At 37.7% G+C, this 16,753-nt stretch overlaps 1 protein-coding gene across 4 annotated transcripts in view; it reads left to right on the top strand.

Annotated features, from left to right (window-relative positions):
- Positions 1-494: 494 nt before the first annotated feature.
- Positions 495-16,753, top strand: part of LOC138316058 (uncharacterized) — a 125,200-nt gene continuing 108,941 nt past the window's right edge. For 2 of the 4 annotated variants that reach the window (XM_069257598.1, XM_069257589.1), the window contains exon 1: positions 498-788. The gene's annotated coding sequence lies outside the window, so the exon portion shown is untranslated. Of the gene's footprint in view, positions 789-8,701; positions 8,890-16,753 lie in introns of those variants that run through there. The other 2 variants (XM_069257540.1, XM_069257547.1) reach the window with 2 other exon arrangements.

Genomic DNA, 16,753 nt, shown 5'->3' with positions numbered 1-16,753 from the left:
ACCGGGCATGCTTCAAAGCTTTCTATTTTATAGATGCACACAAGTATAAACAGATCATGAAATTAAAACTGAAGCCATCGTCAAGAGAAAAGTCTGGATTCAAGCACACGCTAGAAATTTTTTACAATTATGTTTTCGCAGTAGATACACATATTTCTTTATAAATTTACCGGATAGAGCAGAGTCAATAAATTGTCATGCTTAGTTAAATTGTGTTTCTTTGATATTTTATAAATTGACAGACATATTTTCACCAATGTATTACCAATATAATACATGCATATCAGCTAGTCTATTTGTTGAAATTATCGAGACATTAAAATTAGAACAGAGGCTATATAAATCTGCTAAGAACTGTACAATCTTACAGTTCCTCGTTGGCGTACTTCCTTGAAGGGATATAGACTATATAGTGTTATTTCATATGTAACTTGTATGTTTTGTAAATAATAAAATTGTGCTACATAAATCTGAACATCCTTGTTCATAAAGTGATGTGAGACTTATCAAATAATATAGGCCTAACGTACGTTCCTTTATTGCAATATCTATGCGCGTGTAGCTACCGTCGCTACGGGTGGGCGAATCACAAAAGGCGCGAGATGCTGATTACGTCACGTGCCAATTCACGCATGCTGATAAGATAAAGAAAATCAATATGGCAGCTCACCTATGTTGAATGGTCGTGCGCTAAAACCCTTGATTGACCCCGAAACGCACTTAGTGTGCCATAGCGGGATCACTGGAGCTGAACACCAGATAAAGCATGAAGCTGCGCCATTATAACGGTAAGTCTTTCTCGTCAGATTCCTTTACAAATTTAACGTGTGTTTTGGTAAAATTTCAGTCGTTGAAATGTTGCTGATGTTGGGTTTAGTTTGGTACATGTGTTGTCGTTCTAGCTGAGACGAACTCGCTCGATAAAAACCACAATGGCTGCGATTACATGCTTGGCTAGCTATGACCTAGTAGGTCAGGCATATTCTTCTGAGGCTCAGGCCGTCTCATGACGAATATAAGTCTGTATTGCAGGTTACTCTAATGATTACATACACATTTTAGTCTTCTGTAAATGACGAAGAACTTGTTCCATTTTGGATTTCAATGGCGTACCAGATATGCCCGTTTGAGCCGTGTACACACTGTGTGTTTACACCGACACGGAGGGAGGCTTTCGTCCTCACTGCACTCACTGCTTCACTGCACCAACTGATCATGATGGCTAGCTGAAACTGGACATAGCTATAGGCTAGTCTACATCTATAGAAACAAACAACCACCTTCCTTATTACATGGTAATGCAAGGCTTTACTTATAAGTAGCACTTGGCATTTAATTAGATTGTTAATTAGTCAAGTTATCACAAGAAAAGACACTCCAAAGAAAGTTAAGGCCGAGGTTAATATCCTAAATTAGCACTGAATCAGAGAATGAGCTTTTGAATACTTGCATGTTGATTTGTTCTATCATATCTATTTGAATTGAATATTTGAAATTCTTTGAAATAACCTGGAAATAAATGACATTTAGGCCTAACTTAATTAATACATTTGATGATAAGTAGAAAATTAATGAATTAGGAATTTGATTAAATATGTATGGGTGTACAACACTCATGAATTTATATGAAAATATTTTGACATGATTAGATATGATATTAATGTAGTGGATTCTAATATAGCATTATTAGATCCTTTAAATTCTTTTGAATGATCGCTATCCATATAATTAAGATACACCAGACTGAAATTTTAATGGAAAAAAATGTAAATTCATGTGTTTAATATGAAATGAGATTATGTAGCTAGAAAACAATAAGTAAATCTTAGCTGGTTTGTAATTTGTTGAATTAATAACGGAAAAACCGGAAATAATTGAATCTATCAATACTTGGAAATTGAAAAGAAACTCCATCTAAAAACATCATTTGATTCATGTGCATGCATATGCACCTATTGATCAATGGTTTGTCTCATTAAACTGTAGTGTTGGAAGGAAATGTTGACAGACATTTTCCAATATATCTTAAAGCTTAAAAATAAAGTTGCTTCCCTTTACTTGTCATTCTCAAAAATGTGGCACATAAAACATATATCAGAGAGATAGCCATTTTTACTTTGACAGAGGTCACCCTATAGGCCTAGTAAGGGTGTTAATTAGGTCAACCAAGTCTTACCATTACCCTATTCTAATCACCTTTTGTCTGTGCTGCAGTGTGCCATTTTACCATAAACAATTTACATTTTCAACTTATCCAAAACTAACGGGTGCTTACAACGTTCACCTAGTCTTTTGCCATCATTATTTGATAGTAAACTTAAAAAAAAGTCTCTGTACATGCTATATGGGGATTTTCACTTAAATATGATAAAATACTTATAGCTTTGAACACAGGCCACTGACACTATCTATATTTATAGCTTTGAACACAGGCTACTGACACTATTTATACTTATAGCTTTGAACACAGGCCACTGACACTATCTATATTTAAAGCTGTGAAACACAGGCCACTGACACTATATATAGTTATACCTGTGAACACAGGTCACTGACACTATCTATACTTAAAGCTGTGAAACACAGGCAACTGACACTATCTATACTTATAGCTTTGAACACAGGCCACTGACACTATATATACTTATAGCTGTGAACACAGGCCACTGACACTATACTTATAGCTTTGAACGTAGGCCACTGAGACTATCTATACTTATAGCTTTGAACACAGGCCACTGAGACTATCTATATTTATAGCTTTGAATGCAGGCCACTGACACTATCTATACTTATAGCTGTGAAACACAGGCCACTGACACTATATATACTTATAGCTTTGAACACAGGCCACTGAGACTATCTATACTTATAGCTTTGAACACAGGCCACTGACACTATCTATAGTTATACCTGTGAACATAGGCCACTGACACAATCTATACTTATAGCTGTGAAACACAGGCCACTGACACTATCTATACTTATAGCTGTGAAACACAGGCCACTGACAATATCTAAAGTTATAGTTGTGAACACAGGCCACTGACACTATCTATGCTTATTGCTGTGAAACACAGTCCACTGAGAATATACAGTAAATAAGTACAGATAGTCTCATTGACCTGTTTCACATCTACATATACAGGATAGATAGTGTCAGTGGTCTGTGTTTCACATCTATATATACAGGATAGATAGTGTCAGTGGTCTGTGTTTCACATCTATATATACAGGATAGATAGTGTCAGTGGACTGTGTTTCACATCTATATATACAGGATGAATAGTGTCAGTGGACTGTGTTTCACATCTATATATACAGGATGGATAGTGTCAGTGGACTGTGTTTCACATCTATATATACAGGATGGATAGTGTCAGTGGTCTGTGTTTCATAGCTATTTATTTAAGGATTAAAGTCTCTTTCTGGTGGTTCTATCGAAGGATAAAGTTGAATAGGGTATCGATATTTGGAATGGACCCCGAAGCGGTCCATGAAACAAATATCGATACCCTACTCAACTTTATCCTTCGATAGAACCACCAGACCGCGGTCCATGAAACAAATATCGATACCCTGCTCAACTTTATCCTTCGATAGAACCACCAGAAAGAGACTTTAATCCTTATATTTACAGTCTTAGCTATTATTTTCATAGCTCAAAATTTACACTTAATAGTGTTTATGGCATTTATAAGACCAAAATTGGATTATATTGTTTGGTTCCGACGGGCATTTGGAACAGCCACTCGAAGTGGCGGAAATTCCCGCCAATTTATCAATGAACATACAAATAAAATGAGTTCCGTCTGATGAAGCATATATCTGGTGTTTTCCTGGTATGAAACTATAAATCGTTATATTTATCTGTTTTAAAAAAAACCACCATGGTGCAAAGCAGTTTGGTTTTAATCTTTTGCTTCGTATTATTACACACGCTTACACAATTCATAACGTGGCAGGATATTTAACGTAGTTGTGACGCGGCGTCCGATTCAAACCGCCTGTGTCAAGGAGGTGCGACAAACAGAGAGTTTCTTCGATTTTGTGATCACTTGAGTTCTACTTAATCAGTTCACGTTTGAAATTACTTGAATACATGGATGTTTACATAGTTTCATGACATTATTTCCGGATTTTGGAGATTTTCAAATGTATCGGACCGTCGTTTCAAGGAACATGTACAAACACAGGTAGGCCCACTACTATAAAGGTTTACCGCTCTCTAAATGTTAGCTTATATCTATATTGTTGTTTCAAACACTTCAATAAATATTAGAGATATCTATTACAAGTATTGTAAAGCTACAATTGTAGGATTCCGTTTCATTGATATTTCGAAACACCCAAACGTACATTGTGTAGGTATAAGTAAGTAGGGCCAATTCACAGTAGATAACGTACAGGACTTGTCTGTCCCGCGAGGTGAACAAAAATGCATTGTCGTGCTAGGTATTTTTGGTTAAACTTATCCAACTAAAGACTGATGTTGTCCTGATATATCTTATCCATTTGCGTACAACCAAAGATGTTAAAAATACAAATAGGATGTGGATCTACATGTTGTAGCGAACAACACAGACTCACCGACACACACCATGTAAATATTGCGACGTCATCGGAATGTGCAAAACTGTACATTGTACAACATTGTTTATTTATCATACCCACGGAAGAGGTACGGTAGTAACATAAACAATGTAACTTTTCTACATTTTTATTTACACACGTACATGTATATGTGTTGAAACCTATTTTGATACCTACATGTTCATCGAACGTACGTTCGGTACTGAAAACACCAAAAGTTTCTGATTTTGACCATCATAAATTCATCCGCGCAGCTCCAAATCGCGTGTGACATACTCAATCTATCGAGAAATAAAGTTGAGTAGCCTTTGGTAGAAATCAACGGGATTTATACTATCAATTCACCACTGACTGTAAATATATATATATATACAGGATAGATAGTGTCAGTGGCCTGTGTTTCATAGCTATTTATATATGTATACATGATAGATAGTGTCAATGACCTGTGTTTCACAGCTATTTATATATACAGGATAGATAGTGTCAGTGGTCTGTGTTTCACATCTAAATATACGGGATAGATAATGTCACTGTCCGTGGCCTTTGTTTCACAGCTATATACAGGATATATAGTCTCAATGGCCTGTGTTTCACTGCTAAATATACAGAATGGATAGTCTTAGTGGTCTGTTCTTCACAGCTAAAAATATAGATAGTCTTAGTGGCCTGTGTTGCACTGCTAAATATACAGTATAGATAGTCTCAGTGGCCTGTGTTACACTGCTAAATATTCAGGATAGATAGTGTCAGTGGCCTGTGTTCAAAGCTATATACAGGAAATATTGTCTCAGTGGCCTGTGTTTCACAGCTATTTATAGATAGTCTCAGTGGCCTGTGGTCACAGCTATATACAGTATAGATAGTCTCAGTGGCCTGTGTTCACAGAGCTATCTATATATACAGTATAGATAGTGTAAGTGGCCTCTGTTTCACTGCTAAATATACAGGATAGAAAGTGTCAGTAGCCTTTGTTTCATAGCTATATATATATTGTAAAGAAAGTGTCAGTGGCCAGTGTTCACAGCTATTTATATACAGTATATATAGTGTCAGTGGCCTGTGTTTCACAGCTATATATAGATAGTGTCAGTGGCCTGTGGTCACAGCTTTACATACAGTATAGATAGTCTCAGTGGCCTGTGTTCACAGAGCTCTCTATATATACAGTATAGATAGTCTCAGTGGCCTGTGTTCACAGAGCTCTCTATGCATACAGTATAGATAGTCTCAGTGGCATGTGTTTCACGGCTATATATATAGATAGACTCAGTGGCCTGTGGCCACAGCTATATATACAGTATAGATAGTCTCAGTGGCCTGTGTTCACAGAGCTCTCTATGCATACAGTATAGATAGTCTCAGTGGCATGTGTTTCACAGCTATATATAGATAGACTCAGTGGCCTGTGGCCACAGCTATATATACAGTATAGATAGTCTCAGTGGCCTGTGTTCACAGAGCTCTCTATATATACAGTATAGATAGTCTCAGTGGCCTATGTTCACAAAGCTCTCTATATATATAGTATAGATAGTGTCAGTTACCTGTGTTCACAGAGCTCTCTATATATACAGTATAGATAGTCTCAGTGGCCTGTGTTCACAGAACTCTCTATATATACAGTATAGATAGTGTCAGTTGCCTGTGTTCACAGCTATATACAGGATAGATTGTCTCAGCGGTCTGTGTTTCACAGCTGTATATAGATAGTCTCAGTGGACTGTGTTCACAGCTATATACAGGATAGATTGTCTCAGCGGTCTGTGTTTCACAGCTGTATATAGATAGTCTCAGTGGCCTGTGTTCACAGCTATATACAGGATAGATAGTCTCAGTTGCCGGTGTTCACAGCTATTATATGTTTATAGCTATATATATTTATCCTGCATATATATATATGTAACCATGTATTCTCTATATATATATTTATATATATATATGATAAATTTAAAGAAAAATCCTTACGGACGAAATCTATAAGAAATAAAAACAATAACGACTGACTAGTGAGCGCTTTCGCCCCATTCAAGGGAGCTCTTCAGACTGTTTATTGAAGACGTATTATGACGTCATAATTCATGACGTCATTTGCTAAGAGACAAGATATAAACAATCAATGAGGAAGAATACAAAGAATACAATGTCGGATTAAATAAAAGACAAAACATGAAAATATAAAAATATTTCCTGTGCTCGGTAGGATTCGAACACGCCAAGTGCTGAGCAAAAGACAGGGCCATTAACCGATTGTGCTACATCTACATATATAATACTGGTTCCGAAAAAAAGTACCATCAAGTCAACATTCAACTATTTAAATATCATAACAGCTGTTTCGGCTCTTATTTGCTGGTCCTCGGTTGTTTATACTTTTTTTTTTGTCTTTTTGTCTTACTTTGTCTTTTATTTAATCCGACATTGTATTCTTTGTATTCTTCCTCATTGATTGTTTATATCTTGTCTCTTAGCAAATGACGTCATGAATTATGACGTCATAATACGTTTTCAATATATATATAAAGTATAGATAGTGTCAGTGGCCTGTGTTCACAGCTATATATACAGTATATATAGTGTCAGATATATATACAGTATAGTGTCAGTGGCCTGTGTTCACAGCTATATATACAAGATAGATAGTCAGGGGACTGTGTTGCACCGCTATATATACAGTATAGATATTGTACGTTTTCAGATGTGATTGTATTTGCATTGTAATCCTTGCCACAAGTCGGCATACATACCAACAACATCGGTTTAATCACGTAGGCACATTATTTGCACTTGGCTGCTATTGCTCTGAGCTGTTTTACATCAGGCTGTGTCACTCATGCGGAAACACATCATTCTGGCTGGCATCAGTGGCTGGAGCGAAGATTTGGTTGGCTTGGCAACTTGTACCAGCTGTCATACAAATGTTATCATGGTGGAAAAAGTGAGAAGAAAATGTGGTGGAGAGGAGTTAATGCTGTCAGAAGAGATATTCCTGGCTAGTGGAAGGAGAAACTTGGCTGTCCACACTTAAACTCTCTTAGTAATTCACCTGCATTATATACATGTACACATAAACGCACATTTTTTTAAAGGATCTTAAAGTTTTGCTATTTTACACCAATTGACTGAGGAGCAGTGATTTCGGATATTTTGTTTCAGTACAGTCTCTTTATTTCTATGCACATCTGTTGTATTTGTGTTATATTTCCTTCAAAATAATCATCCATAGGTAAATAGTCTTGCAGTGATTAGGTCAACTCCACCACAGGAACTATTTTCACTACACTAGCACATCAGACATCATGCATCTTAGAAATATGAAGTACATAATAAAGGCAGAATCAAGGAAATAAAGGATTATACAAAAAAAAAAAGATGTTTGTTTTTTAACATAAAACTTATTGTTGAAGATCTGGGACTAGAACTTGTTTGAAAATAACCATGTTGAGGAGGGTCATAGATGTTGGTAATAATGAGTGAATAACATGTAATACTTGTATGGAAATGGATTTTTTTTTCGTTCCAGGTAACAGATGTTAATTGCAAAGGATCAGTCATGCAGGTTATACTTAAAAAAGAATATAGAAAATGTAAATAGCATGACGAACTTTTGATGTTATCAATAATCAGTAGTTATTGTCTACTGATGTTTAAAGGTCATCTATATACAAATATTGACTTTTTATAGGTTAATATGAGGAATTGATAAACCTGAGAAAGGTGATATTCCCCGAGGCCGAAGGCTTAACAAATTTAATAAATTGCATTGCTGTTGCAACCTTATCTTCGGCCATTAATATAAATTTCCTTAAGGTTATTATTAAAGTTTTTAGGAAACTTATTTTTTCCAGAAAGGTAAGGAGCCTTAATTATATAACAAAAAAAGAAAAGAAATTATTTAAAAAAAAGATCCCACATATACCCTTTATAATTCAATATACTTACTATACACCCCTATGTGTTCACAAGAAGGTTGCAAATTTAAATCATCATACTTTTTACAATATTAAAGCCAAGCATTGAAATTTTGTACATGTTTTACATATACACTCATCTTCGATTTGCTGTCCTCATTTTGTATTTTTACCTGTAATTTCTGCCGGTCAGCACTCTGTATGAATTGCCTATGTCACTCATATGTGTCAACAACAGTACAGACTGGCCCATTGCTCACTGACAGTCAAAGAAATGGATAAAATTGTGGTATCTATGTTGTATTCATAGAGCTGCCAATATAGCTGTGATTGTATGATGGTGGATACAGAGGTACTAACACATCATCCAGGACATTCCAATCAGGTAGTTAATCACTGTACTGCATTAAAATATTTGGATAAGGAAAAATGTGCTTTTAGGTAATTACTGTTATTTAAAGATGAAATATCTGTAGAATTATCTTTTCCATCTGAAAACAAATCAAAATATCGGAAGTTAATCAAAGAGCCAAAATCAATGCTATTTGATAATTTATACAAAACTTAAAGATTCAATGGGGCATGAGAAATATATGTCCGAACACCAGATTCAAAGTACACTCCGGTCGATCCTTCCTCAACTACAGGTTATAATTGATGTTCAGTAAGCACATAATTACATCAAAAATGTATGATTATGGATTCAAATGGAACTTTGATAAAAACGGAATACCTGGCATGCCACTGTGTACGGTACAATATGGATATCACACTGATAGTTGCTAAGCTTTGTCTCTAAATAATTAATAAGGCAGTAATTATCTTTTGGCTTAATACAGGATTTGCTTTCAAATCCCTCGCACCATCAAACGGCTGATGAAATGGATTGTCTTACTATAAAATATTAATGTCATTTTAACTCTTTATCAGTATTCCTGTACTTTAAATCACATGAACGGTGAACCAGAGCCATTGCTAACAGTAATAAATAGAGTTATAGGTCTTTGATGTAGCAGAGTCATGCCGATTAATTTTTGTTTGTTTTTACCTTGAAACCTCTTATAACGCCAAAAAAATTTTAAATGCCCATATACTAGTAAATACTTTTTATTTAAAATTCAGTTTCACTCCTTAAAATGAATAGAAGTCTGAAAATATAACGAAAATTGAGATGATTGATATCAAAATTCTGGTATTTTTTAACCTGTAATTTTTTCTTTGCTTTAGTAAATGTTAAACAATTGCATGTGTCCATCAACACCAAATTTAAATTGCTACTAGTCATTGAGTTCTGCATGGATTATAACCTAATTTGGCTTGAAGCATCCTTGGGGAAAGGGGAACAGTTTATATAAATCTTGGCTCTGGTTCCTTGTAGGGCAGGAGGGACGGAATAAATTAGAGGTAATTACATTAAATTGCTACTAGTCATAAAATTATGCATGGATTGCAATCATATTCGGCTAAATTGAGGATATAAACAGTTAACATATACTCGGAACATTCTTTGGCATAACATAACAAGTAATTGACACATGCCCTTTGGGTCTCTTGTTTAATATCTAATTTTGACCTATGAGAAGTCCATCACACCCAAGATTTTAAAAATGTAATTTTGTTGTATGATGTATCCCAAAACACCTAACTAATATGATGGCCTGCTGGTAGGCCATAAGAATTGTATCTGCTGCCCAACAGCTCTGCAAGATTGTAAAAGGCAACCAAATTTGAAATGTTTGACCTTCTACCAATAGTCCTCTACCTCTGTCTGGCATTCTACCATTTGACCTTCACCTCTGTCTGACATTCAACCAATGGGTCTACACCACTGTCTGCCATTCTGCCATTTGACCTTCACCTCTGTCTGACATTCAACCAATGGATCTTCACCTCTGTCTGACATTCAACCAATGGATCTTCACCTCTGTCTGACATTCTGCCATTTGACCTTCACCTCTGTCTGACATTCAACCAATGGGTCTTCACCTCTGTCTGCCATTCTGCCATTTGACCTTCACCTCTGTCTGACATTCAACCAATGGATCTTCACCTCTGTCTGCCATTCTGCCATTTGACCTTCACCTCTGTCTGACATTCAACCAATGGATCTTCACCTCTGTCTGACATTCTAGAGTCATTCAACCTTAATCTGTAGGCATCAGAGCATGACAGATTGGTTGCAATATAGTTATTATATAATCTTTAAAATATGGCAAATGACCATGGTTGTCAATAAGAAATGACAAATGACCATGGTTGTCAATAAGAAATAACAAATGACCATGATTGTCAATAAGAAATGACAAATGACCATGGTTGTCAATAAGAAATGACAAATGACCATGGTTGTCAATAAGAAATGACAAATGACCACGGGTGTCAATAACAAATGACAAATGACCATGGTTGTCAATAAGAAATAACAAATGACCGTTGTTGTCTATAAGAAACCACAAATGACCATGGTTGTCAGTAAGAAGTCACAATTGACCATGGTTGTCAAGAACAAATTTTATGCAGATATGTACTACAGGTGTACTATTTTTGTTTTCACTGATGATTTTGCCCTTGTTAATGTTCACGCTGTCTGACTTCAGGACATAATACTTTACCCCAGAAGTCTACAACACACCTAAGTCTTTCATGTCTTGATGAATTATAGATTTGAACTGAGAACTGTGGCAAACTTCCCGTTCTAAGGAAGAAATGTCTGAAAACTTATTGGCACAATAAATAACATTCATCATCTGTAAATGTGTGCACTTGCTGTGGAGATGCTTAACATTTTAACAGCATGCTTGCACATGCATTGTACAACAAATTGTATGGTATCTAGAAACACTTGAGCAGATACGTTTTGGTTTGATATTGATTGATATCATTTCTATGGATACTGATGTTATATTTTAAATGTAGATACATTTTTCAAATGACAGAATTTCATTATTTTGATTACTAGAATTTATACATGGTAAAACAGTAACAGCCAATTATTTATATAGGCTTGTCAAGGTTATGTAAATTGTTAAAACAAAACTCTTGTTAGCAACATATGTGACTGAGGAAGACTACAAAGAATTTTGGCATTTAATCTTTCTGGTGTTTACAATATTTGAATGTTTTGTAGTGTACTTTGAAGGTCACAACCTTAGTTTGTATATTTTGTATTAATTTTCATTTGTACTTAACATTTTGTATTTACTGTAAAATTAATTCATTCTCTTGGTATTAAAGGCTAAGGTCACATAATGTCCAACACCATAACCATTTTACCATTGTGTGCTTTGTCAAGGAATCGGGCAACTGAACCACTTGATCAGTGTACATGTGACCCGGGTCGCATCAGGCACCTGAACCACTTGATCAGTGTGAATTGGATCGCATCAGGCAACTGAACCACTTGATCAGTGTGACCGGGGTCATATCAGGCACCTGAACCACTTGATCAGTGTGACCGGGGTCATATCAGGCACCTGAACCACTTGATCAGTGTGAGTTGGGTTGCATCAGGCACCTGAACCACTTGATCAGTGTGAGTTGGGTTGCATCAGGCACCTGAACCACTTGATCAGTGTGAGCCAGGTCGCATCAGGCACCTGAACCACTTGATCAGTGTGAGCCAGGCCGCATCAGGCACCTGAACCACTTGATCAGTGTGAGCCAGGCCGCATCAGGCACCTGAACCACTTGATCAGTGTGACCGGGGTCACATCAGGCACCTGAACCACTTGATCAGTGTGAGTTGGGTTGCATCAGGCACCTGAACCACTTGATCAGTGTGAGCCAGGTCGCATCAGGCACCTGAACCACTTGATTAGTGTGAGCCAGGCCGCATCAGGCACCTGAACCACTTGATCAGTGTGACCGGGGTCGCATCAGGCACCTGAACCACTTGATCAGTGTGACCGGGGTCGCATCAGGCACCTGAACCACTTGATCAGTGTGAGCCAGGTGGCATCAGGCACCTGAACCACTTGATCAGTGTGAGTTGGGTTGCATCAGGCACCTGAACCACTTGATCAGTGTGGGCCAGGCCGCATCAGGCACCTGAACCACTTGATCAGTGTGAGCCAGGCCGCATCAGGCACCTGAACCACTTGATCAGTGTGAGCCAGGCCGCATCAGGCACCTGAACCACTTGATCAGTGTGAGTTGGTTTGCATCAAGCACCTGAACCACTTGATCAGTGTGAGCCAGGCCACATCAGGCACTGGTGTATGTTCATGCTTGAGAGGATACACAGGCTGTTGACAGCATATATTAATTCCTGAAATCAATGAGCATTTAAATATTATTTCTGTCTGACCTGGTGCAACAACTTCTTTTGGGCTGCATCAGGCACCTGAACCACTTGATCAGTGTGAGCCAGGTCGCATCAGGCACCTGAACCACTTGATCAGTGTGACCGGGGTCGCATCAGGCACCTGAACCACTTGATCAGTGTGACCGGGGTCGCATCAGGCACCTGAACCACTTGATCAGTGTGAGTTGGGTTGCATCAGGCACCTGAACCACTTGATCAGTGTGAGCCAGATGGCATCAGGCACCTGAACCACTTGATCAGTGTGAGTTGGGTTGCATCAGGCACCTGAACCACTTGATCAGTGTGGGCCAGGCCGCATCAGGCACCTGAACCACTTGATCAGTGTGGGCCAGGCCGCATCAGGCACCTGAACCACTTGATCAGTGTGAGCCAGGCCGCATCAGGCACCTGAACCACTTGATCAGTGTGAGCCAGGCCGCATCAGGCACCTGAACCACTTGATCAGTGTGAGTTGGTTTGCATCAGGCACCTGAACCACTTGATCAGTGTGAGCCAGGCCACATCAGGCACTGGTGTATGTTCATGCTTGAGAGGATACACAGGCTGTTGACAGCATATATTAATTCCTGAAATCAATGAGCATTTAAATCTTATTTCTGTCTGACCTGGTGCAACAACTTCTTTTGGGCAAATCCAGAACACTTATTCCAAAACATTAATAGGTTGCTGATGATATCAAGTTACAAAGGCTGATTTGTCTTGGTAAGGTTTACAAGGGGAAAAAAGAGAAGACTATGGGATCACAAGCAAAGTCTAAAAAGTTAATTGTGACTTTGTTGTATTCATTCCATGAAAGTTGGTTAAGATGGTTAAAAATGGTACTACATTGGATAATCTATCTTTTTTCAATTTCAAACACAAAAGTCTCAAAGAAGTGAAATAAACATTGGGTGATTGGATAATCCAGCACAGAATTGACTTTGAACAGATATTTTGAAGTTGTTGTTGTTGAAGAAATAAATGTACAGCCAGATCAACATTTTTGGCGAGGTAATTAACTCGCCTTTGTGATCGTGGTTGCAAAATTCTATTTCAGTCAATGTTCTCAATATGATTGGCTAAGAACTTGCTCGCAGGTACCAGGGCTCCTAACGGCAGTGTATTCAACAACTTTGATTTAACCGGGAATTTTAAATCGCAAATTTTGAATAAGAAAATTACTGAAATAAGCGTATCTGTAATGTTGAAATGGGAATAGCAAGTTACTGCTTTCACATCCTTACCATATACACTATCCAAACGATCTTAGGTTTGAAAATTTTCACTTGCATTGTTTACAATGTCTCTAGACTTCTCGTCCCGAAAATGTTGTTTACAATGCATGAAGACGTTTTGTCCGGAAAATGCTTCCCTTTTCCCCTCATGTTTAGTCCCTACTAGTGACAGTTATCCCGCAACGGAAAAAATGAAATCGATATTCCACCTCAAACATCAAAATTGTTACAATAATGATTTTTGTAATTTGAATCATATTAATTTGGGAGCAAATGAATTTCAGGACGAAATGGAGATTTGTAAATCAATGCTGCATTACTGTATGCCACATGTGCGTGAAAATCCACAATGGAAGAAAGACAACTCTAACAAAATTTAGGATAAACTTTGTCTACTAATCAAATAGCGCGTGACAGATGATCAACATTTTCTAGATGTCCAAGGTGGCATAATCTTCCAACTTACCGCAGTAAATAATGTATGAATATTTACCACATCCATAATTATCGATAATTTTATAAGCACATGTATACATTATCAGATTATATCTACATATTAAAGCACGTTTAGAGGTTGCCACTTAACCATATTTTAAAACATTTTAGCCTCTTTCATCACATGTAACTACAGTCAAACCTGTCTATAACGACCACTGAAGGGGTGACAGAAAAACGGTCACTATAGACAGGTAGCCTTTATAGACAGGTTTTGGCTTTCGGGTCAATCAGCGAGTTAGTAAATAAAACTGAATTATATCAATGCAAAACAGACCTGCTATTGGATATTATATATTTATTGCCATGCATGATTTAAGAAATGATATTTGTGTTCGTTTTATTTTTTTAATGTTTGGATGGGGCTTTCAAATGCAATCGGAAATTTCGATCATAACAAAATCAACTCGTTTTGATATATCCTTAGTAGATTTTTTCAGCTTTGAACATAATCATTCCCTAATTATTGACTTCACATGGCCTGGAATTATCTGTGCAAGATTATTTTCAGACAATGTATGCGTGTAATATTTTTACAACACATTCTCGCTGGCAAGTCGTATGTATAAAGTTGCCATGTAACAAGTTTTGACGGATTAATCTCGGAACGTGAAAGATCGATTTGGAGTTTTCTCACAGTATATAACTTCAAAACTATTAAAATCACAATGCTGGTACACATATTAACTTTCAGTAGTATTTCTACCCAGTAATGTGACTGTATTTCATTGATAAACACATCGAGTTACATCGGGCGAATATCCAACTGACTCAAATCGTTAAGAAATCGAACGTAAATTTATAAGACTAATTTGAAATAGGTTAAGTACAGGCCATTTCTTAGTAATAAAACAATGTTAGATATCGACAATGAATAATGGAACACATTAAATAAATCGGCATGTTTTATTTTGCCTACCGTATCATCCGAGTTGTGGCTTCAAAATCACGCTTTACCAGTGATCTTTTTGTGCACCAAACATAATTTCAGTCTTTGATAGGCATAAACGGTCATTAAAACTTCCATTCTAAAGTCGGCAACCATATTTGTACCTTAAATGTTACGACCGCTAGGTTATAAACCATACAGTCCGGTATAAACAATTCATAGCTTGGGCTTCAGTAAGGGCTGCCTAAGGGAGTTAATTACCGGAAGTAGGTCAAAGGGACGCTACTACACACACACTGTACTCGGTACTCAAAAAGTCGATCTCGGCGACCGGTCGTTACGCAACTTTGACGGGGCTAAAATGACCGGTCGTTAGCCATATTAGACAGGTGGTCGTTATGCACAGTGCCATTATATAGCAAAATGCACGGGGAGTCTAAAAACCGGTCGTTATAGACAGGCGGTCGTTATATACAGGCGGTCGTTAGAGCAGGTTTGACTGTACGAAATTAACGAAGTAAATTTTTGGTCCGAATGACAAAAATCATACATAAAATGTTCGTATAACTCGAAGTGAGATTTTTTGGACTACAACATTTGTATATCGATGAAAATGCTGATTTCTTTTTAGCTCACCTGGCCCGAAGGGCCGGTGAGCTTATGTCATGGCGCGGCGTCCGTCGTCCATCCGTCCGTCAACATTTCCTTTAAATCGCTACTAGCCATAGAGTGCTGCATTGATTGTAACCAAATTTGGCCACAAACATCCTTGGGGGAGGGCGAAAAGAACTTGTATAAATTTTGGCTCTGATCCCCCTGGGGCAGGAGGGGCGGGGCCCAATAGGGGAAATAGAAGTAAATCCTATAAATCGCTAATTGTCCTAGAGTTCTGCATGGATTGTAACCAAATTTGGCCACAAACATCCATGGGGGAGGGCAAACAGAACTTGTATAAATTTTGGCTCTGACCCCATGAGGGAGAAGGGGCGGGGCCCAATAGGGGAAATAGAGGTAAATCCTTTAAATCGCTACTAGTCCTAGAATTCTGCATGGATTGTAACCAAAATTAGCCACAAACATCCTTGGGGGAAGGGGAACAGAACTTGTATAAATTTTGGCTCTGATCACCCAGGGGCAGGAGGGGCGGGGCCCAATAGGGGAAATAGAGGTAAACCCTATAAATCGCTACTTGTCCTAGAGTTTTGCATGGATTGTGACCAAATTTTGCCACAAACATCCTTGGTTGAAGGGGAACAGAACTTGTATAAATCTTGGCTCAGACCCCCGGGGGCAGGAGGGGTGCGGCCCAATAGGGGAATTTAAGGTA

This window comes from Argopecten irradians, chromosome 1 (assembly GCF_041381155.1).
Source record: "Argopecten irradians isolate NY chromosome 1, Ai_NY, whole genome shotgun sequence".
In the NCBI taxonomy this organism is placed as follows: Eukaryota; Metazoa; Mollusca; class Bivalvia; order Pectinida; family Pectinidae; genus Argopecten; species Argopecten irradians.
Note: the sequence above shows the minus strand (reverse complement) of the source record. Positions and strands in the feature narration are given on the sequence as shown.